The 12580-nt window shown below is 39.0% G+C and overlaps 1 pseudogene; it reads left to right on the top strand.

Moving 5' to 3' along the window:
- The first annotated feature begins 1530 nt into the window (after positions 1–1530).
- On the top strand, positions 1531–9336 carry LOC141392379 (uncharacterized; annotated as a pseudogene).
- Positions 9337–12580: the final 3244 nt, after the last annotated feature.

A 12580-nucleotide genomic window follows, 5' to 3' on the forward strand; every position in this document is an offset into this window, starting at 1 on the left:
TACAATTTCTGTTGTTGTTGCTGTTTTTGAACGGCCACTACGTGGTTCATCTTCAATGCTTGTACGACCACGTTTAAAGCAACCCAATTTTTTACTGTTGCATATGAAGGAGAACTTTCACCTAACACATTCACCATATCATAATGAATTTCTTGTCCCGATAATCCTTTCTTATGTAAATATTTAATGGCAGCAGGCATTTCTAATTTTTCCATTGTAAAAAATTGCGGATGCGTCTTTTTTGATCACCTGTTTCTATATGAAGAAGTTCCCAGATCGAAACAAAATTTAACATGTGTTTATAACAGAGATGGAAGTTTTCAAAACAATTAACTTTTTTCTGCTTATACCGCGTTTGTTGTGCTAGGCTAAGAAGTTTCCGAACTGCCCTCGTATAAGCCTTTTTAGAGGGCTCGTCATTGTTCATTCTTATGACATGGCCTGGACAACGAAATCGTTGTAACACACTAAGTTTAACTGTGTCACTTCGGGATTTATATAACGTCGATATTCAAGGTAAACGCAAATTGGCAGAATGATCTTTCGAAAAGTTATTCTCTGAAGAATCTGCTTCGGAACCACACATACACACATTTTGTGTATTGAAATTGCCATACCGCAAACAGTTCAAATGCCTAGCTCGCGTGCTTGGGAATTTATGTTATTTTTCTCCTCTGAGCATCAAAGCTCTAGATCAATGTCGTGCTTTGATATTGTTAAAGTTACGAAGTTTTTCGGCAATTTACACACACATGACCCGAACGCAACGAAAGTGCACACAAATGTTTTGATTTGTTTTTGTTTTGCAGCATGCGTGCATACAACGTTACTAACACACTGTCAAAAGTTGCAAATATTGAGAATTTTATGTGCCATCTTCTTGGTCGGCTGTCCTCTAGATCAGCGATAGGCACCGTATATTTCTATTGGATACTTTTGGGGGTGTCATTGTGTGAGCGCAGCCTTTATCAATTAGTTGAATTGTGTATGTGGAGAGAGAACCGTTTACTGAGAGCACGTGTGCGCTCTCTTGCCTGACGCTGCTCTAGATCATTGATGGCCAAAAAAACACATGTGCAGATTATCTATACGTGTGAGTACGATCACTTTGCCTATGCCCGCGGGCATAGGAAATTTGTTGTTGCTGGTCATCTCTGCTCTAGATCAGTGATGGCCAAAAACACACATTTGAAGATTATAACATGCGCTAGTGTGAGTGGAAACGTAAACAATGCATTAACCGAACGAATGTGTTTACAGTGTACGTGTGTGTCGTATGCCCGCGGGCATAGGAAAGTTGTTGTTGGTAGCCATCTTGTACTTGTATGGGGGAAGTATGTCCACAAGATTGTGGCAGAAATGATCAGGGTGATAATGCATTGACAGCATTATGCTGTGCTAATGTACCGGTGGAATTTTCGTCTTCACATGGAGACATACCATTGGTGTCGAGTATCTTACCACGAAACAAGGTTTCTATGTCAGCTGCCGACCAGCGACTTGACGACATTGTTCCTACTCCTACTAAACATGCTATCGAATTTTACACAAAATAACTTCAGGTAGTTAGTTGTCAGAATCAGGATACAAGTGGTAAACTTTATATTTCTGAGGTGGAATAACTGTACTAAGTCAGCTATGTTCAAATATATTTAATCTACATGCTCTCCGTAGGGAATGCAATTTCAAAGACTTAAAGGTTAAACATTTGCGAAGATAGCACAGACAAACGTCCAAACATATACATTGTTCATGTAGTCTTCCCTATGTCTTCGAACTGCTTGGCATGGTTGACGGTTTTGAAGGCCTTCGATACCATCATAAATGTCCGGTCGCACGGCTTGCTCTGTTTCACTTCTCGCCAGCTATGTGTGGATATGGCGTATAATGCTGATGTGGTAGTGTGCATTTTCCGGAGTCCAAGCTAATGTTGGGAAACTGGTAACTAGCTTCACATCATGGCTCCAGAAGCTTCGCTACAGGCGACAGCGGGAAATTTGCCTGTACGATTCGCCCCTGATTTATTAACGGGACCACCCTTCCAACTTTGCAGGCTTCTGGTACAATATGGGTGGCAAACGACAGGTTGAGGACTCTTGCTAAATCAGGATCCAACGATTACAGCTGCAGCATCGCTCATTGTAAATTGTCGTGGTACTTTCTCTGCTAAAAGGGCTCTTATCCGGCGTAGCACACGGCCTATCAGTATCGGTATGATCTATAAACTGTCGGTTATATTAATGCGCGCACCCCTTAGGATCTGCCACAGTCGTGTCGTGTATCCCGGCTTCGAAAGTGATTTAATCGTTGCCCACAATATACTTAATCCAGTACCAATGTTGCATCGCTTCGGTTCCGCTGATGCTCGCCTACTAGCGTGTTGACTTTCAGAGTAAATTGCCTAACTTTTGAGTCTGCGGGGTTCGTACGACGAAGCTCAGTACACTCATTTGCTAGACCCGTATTCGACCAACAGGTATGCAGCAGACTGCAGCTGTGATTATGTCCCGAAAAATTCTATCAGCTACCCGAGTATCTGAGGATCTGGGCAGCTCTCTGAAGCGGTGATTGATGCTCTGAACCTTTGCCAAACACCTTTTTCGTGGTTCAGAAAAGAAGGGCGGTCAAAGGTTAGTCGGTTAACGGTGCTCTTGAACTGACTATAAATGAAAGGAGCTTACACCTGGAAAGTTTTTGCGGATTCACTTTGGCAGTTTTGTTGAGATGTGTGTTTTACTTACTATTTGTATGTAAGTCAAGCTTAATCACATATTTGTTGTTTTCAAATTTAAAAACAACAAGTTTAAAGTGGGATGATAATAGGGGTGAAGCCTAGAGATAACGACTGGTTGCCAGTTATCTGACTGTGGTTGATCTGTGTTCAGACATAACAATTCTGCAACATGAACTTGCTGCACCCATACCGAATAGGGAGTGGGTTAAGCTGGGCAGTTGAACATATGCCGCGTATCGTACGGCGCAGTCTATAAGCGAGCTACGTGTTGAGTATTGTGTTGTCAATTCGGGTCCAATATAAATAGAGGTGGCTGCACTGCCCTGATCTTAATTTCACTAAAACCACTTTAGTGAAACCAGCGTTTTACTGTTCTCTCTGTTTGTTGCTTTGCTTTCTGGAATTCCGCGTCTTTTGATCTCTTCATCCACTTGTTTGCTCTATCTAAGCTTAGGACTGCCAAATCTGCAAGTACCGCCATGTGGCACGTATTTATACGCATTTTAGTGGGTTCATCATCCCTCATTCCCACGATATGGCCTAGCTAACGCAATCGTTGCATCTCGATACGTTTATCTATACTGATGTCGTTGTATAGTAGATACAGCTCGTGGTTCATACGACGTCGATATTCACCATCAACTCAGATTGGTCTATAGATCTTTTGAAGAATTTTTCTTTCAAACACACTAAGCACTGCCTTGTCTGCTTGAGCAAGTACCCATGCTTCGGAGCCATACATTAGCACGGGTAGTATCAGTGTTTTGTAAAGCGTTATTTTTGTTGACTAGATGTGGTTTTGTTCTTAAACTGCTTACTTAAGCCAAAGTAGCATATGTTGGTCAATATAATTCTTCTTTTTATTTCACAACTGATGTTTTTTGTTGTGTTTACGGCGGTGCCAAGGTAGACGAAGTCCTTTACTACCAACATTCACAGTTGTTCCGACCTCTATGGACGCATTGCGCGTCGACACCATCAACTTGGTCTTCAAGCCGTGTACCGCCAGATCCACTTTAGGAGATTCCCTTTCGACTGTTGCCAAGGTATCAGTTACTTCCTTCACCGATCGACCCATGATGTCAATGTCATTGGCATAAGCAAGTAACGTATGGCTGTTTGTATATATTGTACCACTTCTTTTGACCTTTGCATCTCGTATAACCTTTTCCAGCAGAATGTTGAATAAGTCACACGAGAGACCGTCTTTTTGTCTGAAACCTCTTTTGGTACTCCTCTTTTTAACTGAGGACTGAGTATCAGTTAATATCATTCTACAAAGCCGAATGAACGTTACAAGGATACTAAATTCAGACGTGGCTTGGAATACCTTTGAACGTTGGGATCTGTCGAAGGCTGCTTTATAAACGACAAAAGGGTGGTAGGTGTCGATCTGCATCTCCTGGGTTTTCTCCATTTGCTGCAGGGTAAATATCTGGTCAATCGTGGATTAGCCAGGTCTAAAGCTGAATTGGTATGGCCCAATTATTTTGTTGACTATAGGCTTTAGTCATTCTCACAGTATCACTGACACTATCTTGTAGGCAATAGGGAGTCTTATCTCCTTTGTTTCGGAAAGGGCGCAGTATGCTCAGGTTCCAATCGTCGGGTACTCGTTCTTCCTGCCAGATGGTGCTAATTAGCTGATGAATACAATTTATCAGCGTGTCGTCTCCGATTTTGAACAGCTCGGCTGGTAAGCCACCGGCTCCTGCTGCCTTATTTTTCGTGAGCCGGTTTATTGCTGTCTTTACCTCATCTTGGCTGGACGGTATACATTGGTTGGATATACCACAGATTCAATCCCAGAAGATGGTATTGAATTGACCGCCGTCTTCGATACTTTCTGACACCAACAGTTTGGAAAACTGTTCTATCCACATCCTGAGCACACACAAATTACCTTGCTGATATCTACAGGAGGATGTGCCTGTAACAAAGCAATCAGTTTGATGTTTCACACTTTGGTAGAATTTTGTTGTGCTAATGCACCGCTAAAATCTTCGCCACTTCATGAATACGGCCACTTGTGTCATGATGAGGTACCTTGTTGCAGTGCTCAGAGTATCATTGTTCCAGGTTTGAATGTTCTTTCACTGAGTACATCATTTAGTAGACGGGAGATGAGTAGTCCTGGAGGAGGTTAGGAATTTCATGGCCTGTTTCTCTAAGACGATTCGAATTCAATTTCATTCGAATTACTAAGAAAATTCTGTTGTTGTAAAAAATGTTTGATTGAAAATAAAAACAATTCAAATATTTTTCAAAAAAATGAGTTACTAGATTTGAACTAAACGGACACAAAACAAGTTAAATAAAACACTGTAAAGACAGTAGTTTGACCAAATTTGTGTTCGAATCGTCTAAGTGAAACAACCCTTTAGTTTTTAAAGTAAAACTCCAGTTATATTGAATAAACCTAACATTAAACACATGCTGTTCACCCTTCAATAAAATCGTTATTGAAAATTTTGCAAAACTTTTAGCCATTGAAAAAAATCTTCATCAATGTCCCATAACTGTATGATAGGTATTAACTTCTTACAACCCATAGATATTACCAGGCAAAAGGGATAGAAACAGCTTGACATACACAGCCATAAAATAGCATACCAAACGATGAGTAAATCTAAATCTCTTTGAAATGGAGGACAACAAATTGACAAAAAGAAGAAAAAAATATATACCAAAAAATTGAAACTTATTGAAGCTGTTTTTAGAATGGTGATTGAACAATAAAATGTTGTACACAATTCCAGGTCATTGGCTGTGGTACGAAGCTACAAATGTTCTGAGCGAATGGAGACCAAGAGTACACTCAAAGAAAATGCTTTGACGTCCTTACCTCAAAATGACCTTACCGAAAGAAATAATTTCACGTTTGAAAACATTTTAAAGAAAGTACACGGTGGTCATTAACCAACTTTAAATGGAAAGCACTTACACCTGGGAAGTTTTTGCGAATTCTGAAACTACAATCTTTATAGATGAGAATAATCCAAAAACAAGAAAAAAATCGTTGGAAGGATTTTTAAATAAATCGCGGCCAAAGTTCACATTTTTAGGTTTATGCGATTTTGCTTGGAAACCGCATGTCCTATCGAAATAGAGCCAAAGGAAAATTTTGTAGCTGTGAAAATTCTCAAGAGGATCGACCGTTATGATTTGTTCCTGAGTTATACCATTTTTGAGATATTGAAGTTCAGGTCACATTTTTAGCTTTTTTGGTTAGGTTTTCACGATTTGCTTAAAAACGGTCTTATCGAAATAGGAATAGAGAAAATCTTATAGCTGCGAAAATTCTCTATAAGACTGGCTTTCGTAATTTTTTCCTAGGTTGTATCATTTTTGAGATATATAAGTTTAAGTTGGGAAATGCAGCCATGACCTTGTTTTATAAGGAGACATTCAGTAAATTGTCAAAGTTTTAACTTCTATATCTGAAAAATGGTAAAATCCACAAAAACATTATAAAGGACAATCTTGTAGAGAATTTTCACAGCTACAATATTTTCCCTAAATCCATTTCGATCGGATTTGTGGTTTCCAAGCAAAATCTGAAAACCTAAAAACCCCCTAAAAATGACAACTGGAATTGCGATTTATTTAAAAAACGCTCCGGCGATTTGTTTGGTTTATTGATTTTTCTCAACTATGAACATTGTAGTTCCAGAATCCGCAAAAACTTCCCAGGAGTAAGCACATTCCATTCATAGTTCGTTCAAGAGAACCGTGAGTACTCTGCTCTTATTTTTGAAATCTGAACAACATTCTACTGTCCCTGATCCAGCCTTAACAAAGTAATATTAATAAGAACCTTACATTACCAGTAGCAAAAAATAATGGATTATTCATACTAAGCAAAGTAGTGATTATTCTCATTACGGTGTAACAAGTTTTATTGTGTTATTCGACAAATCAGACGTTCCCAAGGTAACGACATTAAAAAAGTGTAGTAAATAACTAATTATTTATTTGGACATGGCCTTGTTAAAATTATGGGTTAGTTGGTATTAACACATTATTTGGTCATACTAACTCTAGAACGAGGCCTTTCCTTGAGTGTATTACTGTGTGTCGCCCTTCTCATATTTTTTTGCTTAGAAGATTTACTTTTAAATTCATTGTGTTCTACAAAGTATCCAATTTCCTTTATACACAGGGTAGACCACAATGTGAACACAGTCATCGTACTTCATACAAAAGTCGAAAAGTTATAGTTTCGCTTTTTTGCCTATGCCGGTCACCATTTGTTTGTTCTGGTTGTTGGTGAACGGGTTAAGAGCTTGATGGGAAACGTGTATTTCGTACAGAAATATCAGTAATAGGTAGTCCTTTAAAGCATCATCTGATGTATGGATGAACAAATGAACTTCTCGTGCTATGTGTAGTAGTTGTTCTTGTTGTCCTCTAGTAAGTAACCTATTTGGCATCGAGAGCTAAAATTTCAAACGAATGAAACAGACAAAAACAAATATTCGACATACATTACAGTCTGCGGTAGCGGTATTGAAATGTCATGTGATATTGTAATAAAGTCATTCTTCGAAGCTTTGGTGCATTTGTGTTATTTTATATTTTTAACCAAGGCTTAGAGAAAGCGCAAAGGTATAACTTTGTTCGGCTTTATCATGGTAATGTCAACAACTAAAAAGTCATTAAGTTCGGTCCGGCTTTTTATACCCTCCTCCTGAAAATATCAAATGGAATAATGAGTTTCCATCCCTGTCCATTATTTAGGTGCCAACATTTTTCGACCACGGGTACCTAAATAATCTAATTTAAAAACCTTTATATATCTTACAATTTTTGGTGGAAAAGTTTTGTAACTGTAGGGAACCTCAAATGTCAAATTACTAGTAGTTCCATCAAACAATGTAGCTAAGATCTTCTAAATAACGAAAATAGGGAGGCACCGTTATATAGGGGCTATATCAAAACATATACCTATGTTGATGATTTTTAGTGAAGAAGTTTCGTGACCACTAAAAACCTCAAATGTCAAATAACGGCTAGTTCGGTTAAAAGTTTTAGCTAAAATCTTCGAAATACCGAAAATCTGGAAGTACCCTTATATGTATGTACGTAGGCTATGCGTAGGCTGGAACTATGTTGACGATTTTTAGTGAAAAAGTATCGAGAACACTAAGAACCTCAAATGTCTAAATACAGCTAGTTTGGTTACAAATTGTAGCCAAAATCCTCATAATACCGAAAATGGCTTTCGAATACTTTCGTACAATCACAACCTCCTGTAGGGATAGTCTGGTAACAGATGCATATGGTGAGGTCAGTGTATGGAAAGAGCGATGCACAAACCTTAACCAATTCCAGCTGATAGTTAGTATTGAATGTATACCGACCAGACGGAATGCTGAGAAAACAGTCATAAATCAAGATAGGCTCTTGAACCGAGCTCTAGTTGAGCTCTTTAAAACCAGAGGAGACAGACTAGTAATGTGTACGCATCAACTATTTGGCACCATCTGACAGGATAACATACATACACAAACTGAGCACTCCATGTGCCGTCCACCAATCCCACGACGGCCGGTTATATGCACCGGATTGACTCGAAGGAATCTTCACGTCTCATCAACATTTCACAACAAAAAATAAACAAAGCAAATGGACCATTTTTTGTTATTCTCAAAAAGGTTTTAATAACAGGTAAATATCGTTGTTACTTCTTCTACTTTGTACTATAGTCTGGTAGGCTGATATTCTATAATTAGAATCCAAAAATTTGCTAAATAATTCACAACTTTTGTTTTCCTCCCCTTTCAGGTGTTGCAACATTAGATGTTAAAAGAGATGACCACTTGCTTGGGTACCGTGTTTCAGGGAATTGTTAATTCAGTGCTAATCTGGTATTTGATGCCATGAAACCTTTCATGTTGCAAGAAGCCGATTTGAAACGTAGAGAAGATATCGATAAAAATATCGCTAAATTAATGGGTGAACGACTATTGCCTAATTCCATAAGTCCCCTAGACATGGCTATTGCTGAGGGACGTAAGCAGATCAGAGAAATGGGATATGATACCTTCCGTTTGCCCGATTACAATCGTACCATGGGTGTATTTGGTATGCTATTGTCAAATACATGGATTCATGGCCTATCGACCTTCTACAGGCATGGTGATGTTATTGCTTCCATGGAGAATAATACAATTTTCCTAGAGGTTACAGTGGGAACTCAACAAATAGCTGGCGGTGGCCAATGGGAAGTAAATGGTGGGCTTGTGTCGCGCGTTGGCCACATTCAATTCACATTGCAATACATACGATTGACCGTCGATGTAAGTCAATCCTTGGATACCAGAAAACGTCCCAAATAAATGATTTGCAAATCGATTTGGGTAACATTCAAGTGCGATGTGATGGTGCTGGTACATTGGATTACATTATGGAATTTGTGGTTTATGTTTTGCCCAATCTGTTGCGTTATCAAAATAATGAAAGCTTTAGAGAATCCAATTAAGATGCGTATCCAAGAGAAATTCAACACAATCGATGTAGAGCAGACGATCAAAGATAACTTTGAGAAATATCAGAATGGAGAAAAAATCTCCTTTGATTTTAAATTGTAAATGTGCAATAAATTTTGATTATTTTATTTAAAAATATTGTATGTATGCACATATAGGCAAAATAAATAAAAATTATTCATTTTAGTACATAATTGCTATTTTTATGGAAGAAGCAAGCGTGGTTAAGTTCCATGATTGTCCTATTTGACTATTTAAGGCTTCAAGATACATATATGTAGATAGAACGCATTGATCCCTATGTGGATCAAGGCCATAGCGTGAGCGCCAGCTGGCTTGGCAATACTTCTTTAAAACCCAAATTGGCAGTACTTCTTTAAAACCCAAATTAGCAATACTTCTTTAAAACCCAAATTGGCAATACTTCTTTAAAACCCAACTCAAAGAAAAAACACACGCATTTTGCATTTTTTTTCTTTATTTTAACACACCGGTTCCATCACACGCACGCAGTTGCAAAAACAACATTGGACCGAAAAATTTCGTTAATTACCGAAACTATAAGCTGGTCCGTGCCGGGATAGAAAAGAACCCCGGAACGTGGATCTTTTCCGTTTGCCAGATCCGCAACCACCATATATCAAATTCGGTGAGGTGTAATGGATGGCTGCTCAGGGTCTTAGTCATCTCCTGGACTACTGCGACAGGAGTTATGTTGCTGCGTCAGAGCATCTTTCAGCGTGTCTTCAACTTCGTATTCATAATACGAAACATCTCCCTGTATCCCCAACAACAACTTATGTAGCATCTAATGCTACCCTGAAAATTTTCATTCCTGCAATTCAATTGCAACGGTCTCCGCAACAAAGTCAGCGAAATAATGGACGTTATGAGTCAAAAGAGGAGGAATTGCGTTCCTTATACATGCGTCTGTCTAGTACAGACCTATCTCGCTTAAGCTTGACTCTAGCGACCCATACATGGAATGAATGTGTGCAACCTCCGATGAAAAGCCGTGCCTTGCATTATATGCCCGACATTAGTTCGGCCTGATAAATGAAGTGTCCTGACAATCCGTCGTTTCCCCTGGCTTAGACCATACTCCTCCCTATCATCGTCTATGTTCACAAACCACCCGACTCCATACCCTTTGAACGCCGTACATTACTAAACCATGGAAAAGCTGAGACAAGGGTTCAGAAAATGAACATTTCCTCAGATTCTTGGGTAGCTGAAATTAATTTTCGGAACACTTCCCTCCAGCCGCGTTTTGAAACGCTGGATAATGAAGTATACGTATATATGGACACCACTCGTTTGCAGAGTTCAGAAATAAGAAGTCCAAAATCCGTAGAGTGTTCCCAAAGGCGGGATAATACCTTTCTGAAATCCCACACCCTCCAGATGGCATAGAGTTCGTAACGTATGGGGATGATTGTACGATCTTGGCGTAGGGTTCTACCGTCGATTACATATGTGACTTAGCACAGTTCTTCCATCTTAGGAATATGAACATAACCGCAGCTTAATATACTGTCACACTATTACATACCTAGATGTATGAAATGAGGCTCAGCCTGAACATATTGGTCGATGGTGTCCTGATTCCGACTACTAACTACCCCAATATGTTGGATGTAACGTTCGAAAGCATGTTTAAGTTGTCCACGCAAGCCACAACACTTTGCTACAAGATCAGAGGTAGGAACAAGGTTCTCAAGTCGCTAACCGGCAGCACTTGTGTGCTGAAAATGAAGCCTTGTTGACTTCTTATCATGAAATGGGCCGGTCTATAGTAAGCTAAGCGGCGCCAGTGTGGTATGCAAATATTAGCGCTAAGCAGTGGAAGAATATTCAAACCTGGCACACTGACTTCCCCCACCCAAGCACGTCAGGAGAGATCTTCATGATCTGGAGAGAACGGTCCAAAGGTATAAAGTATACACGAAAACTTCTAGAGCAACAATCCTATCAGGCATGCTTGATAGCACTCATACTTCAGTTGCACAGTCAGTACAAATGAATAGGGTGAATGCAGTACTATGCAGAAGACTATCCCCCATCCATCGCAGCAGAAGAACGCCAGCTGCCAAGGTAAACACGAGTGGTTTTAGCCTTCATAAATCTAGTTCAGGTTGCAGAATTTTCGAATATGGATACAGAGGAATCAGAACCAGATAGTTGAATAAAGTATTCGAACAAACATATATGCGTTGCTACAACAACAACGTCCCACCCACAAAATGGTGATACGACTGTATGCGTAAGTCTTTCCTTCCAAGCCATGCCTGTCTAAGATGACATTTACTTATACGCTGTCCTCACAAAGATCCTCTCCGAACAGTTTAGTAGTTTCACATCCTGCTGGATCGAACTTTAAAACAAGCGACAAATACATTTAAAAATTTCGGAAATTTTTGACAGTAAAGGACGATATCAACGCCCAAGACCCCAGCGTCCGATTATTTTAAAGATCTATGGAACGGAACCACACAACAACCCTGTTCCGGCCAGCGCACAGTGGTCGCTGCCATTGGCCAAAATTAAAGAAATGAAAGTCTAATTTTTGGTAGCAAATGTGTTCATATCTACTCCTAACATGTTAAATTTCTCTAAAATAAATGTGTTATGGATTACTTCTTACTGTACTCTTTTAGCAGGTCGAGGTGAATTTAATGCAAAAGTTAGGTGAAAGTAAAATATTAATATCAATCTAAATGAACTCTATATTGACCAAATTTAATTCGAATATTGAAAAACAATGTATTAACAGTTTTGTGTTTGTTAATTTTTGGGATTCATTATTGAATGCGCGTGTTGGCTGAAGAACTTTTGTATTGTCATTTCTTCAGTATAATTAAATTTCATGTAAAGTTTTAGTTATGTTCCCTCCTCTTTCCCCCCAACGAAATTCTTTTTAAAATATCAGTAGTAGTCTAAAGATTTTATTTTCAAACTATCAGGGTGTTTTTCAGAGTGTTTTTGTCATTTTTTCAAATGTGCATGTGATACATTTCAGATTTTTAAATATGTAGAAGAGACATTGTGCGGTTTAGTTATAAGAAGGATACGTCAAAATGTGGTGCTCAATGTAAAATTTGGAAAATTCAGCCATTTTGATTGATTATTACGGCTAGAACATTAAAAAAAACCGAATATTGGCCGGTACCGATTTATGGGCACAACATCAAAGGGGGACCTACATTTATCGACAACTTTTTTGTGCAACCTACCTTCAGGAAACATTAAGTGGCATTTCGGCCATTTCGAATTAATAACTTATATAAAACCTTCAAAATTCCGAAAGTCGGGCGGTACCATTATATGGGGACCCTATCAAAACGTGGACCCAATT

The sequence above is a fragment of the Musca autumnalis genome, unplaced genomic scaffold, assembly GCF_047663935.1.
Source record: "Musca autumnalis isolate F117 unplaced genomic scaffold, ASM4766393v1 scaffold_2, whole genome shotgun sequence".
In the NCBI taxonomy this organism is placed as follows: Eukaryota; Metazoa; Arthropoda; class Insecta; order Diptera; family Muscidae; genus Musca; species Musca autumnalis.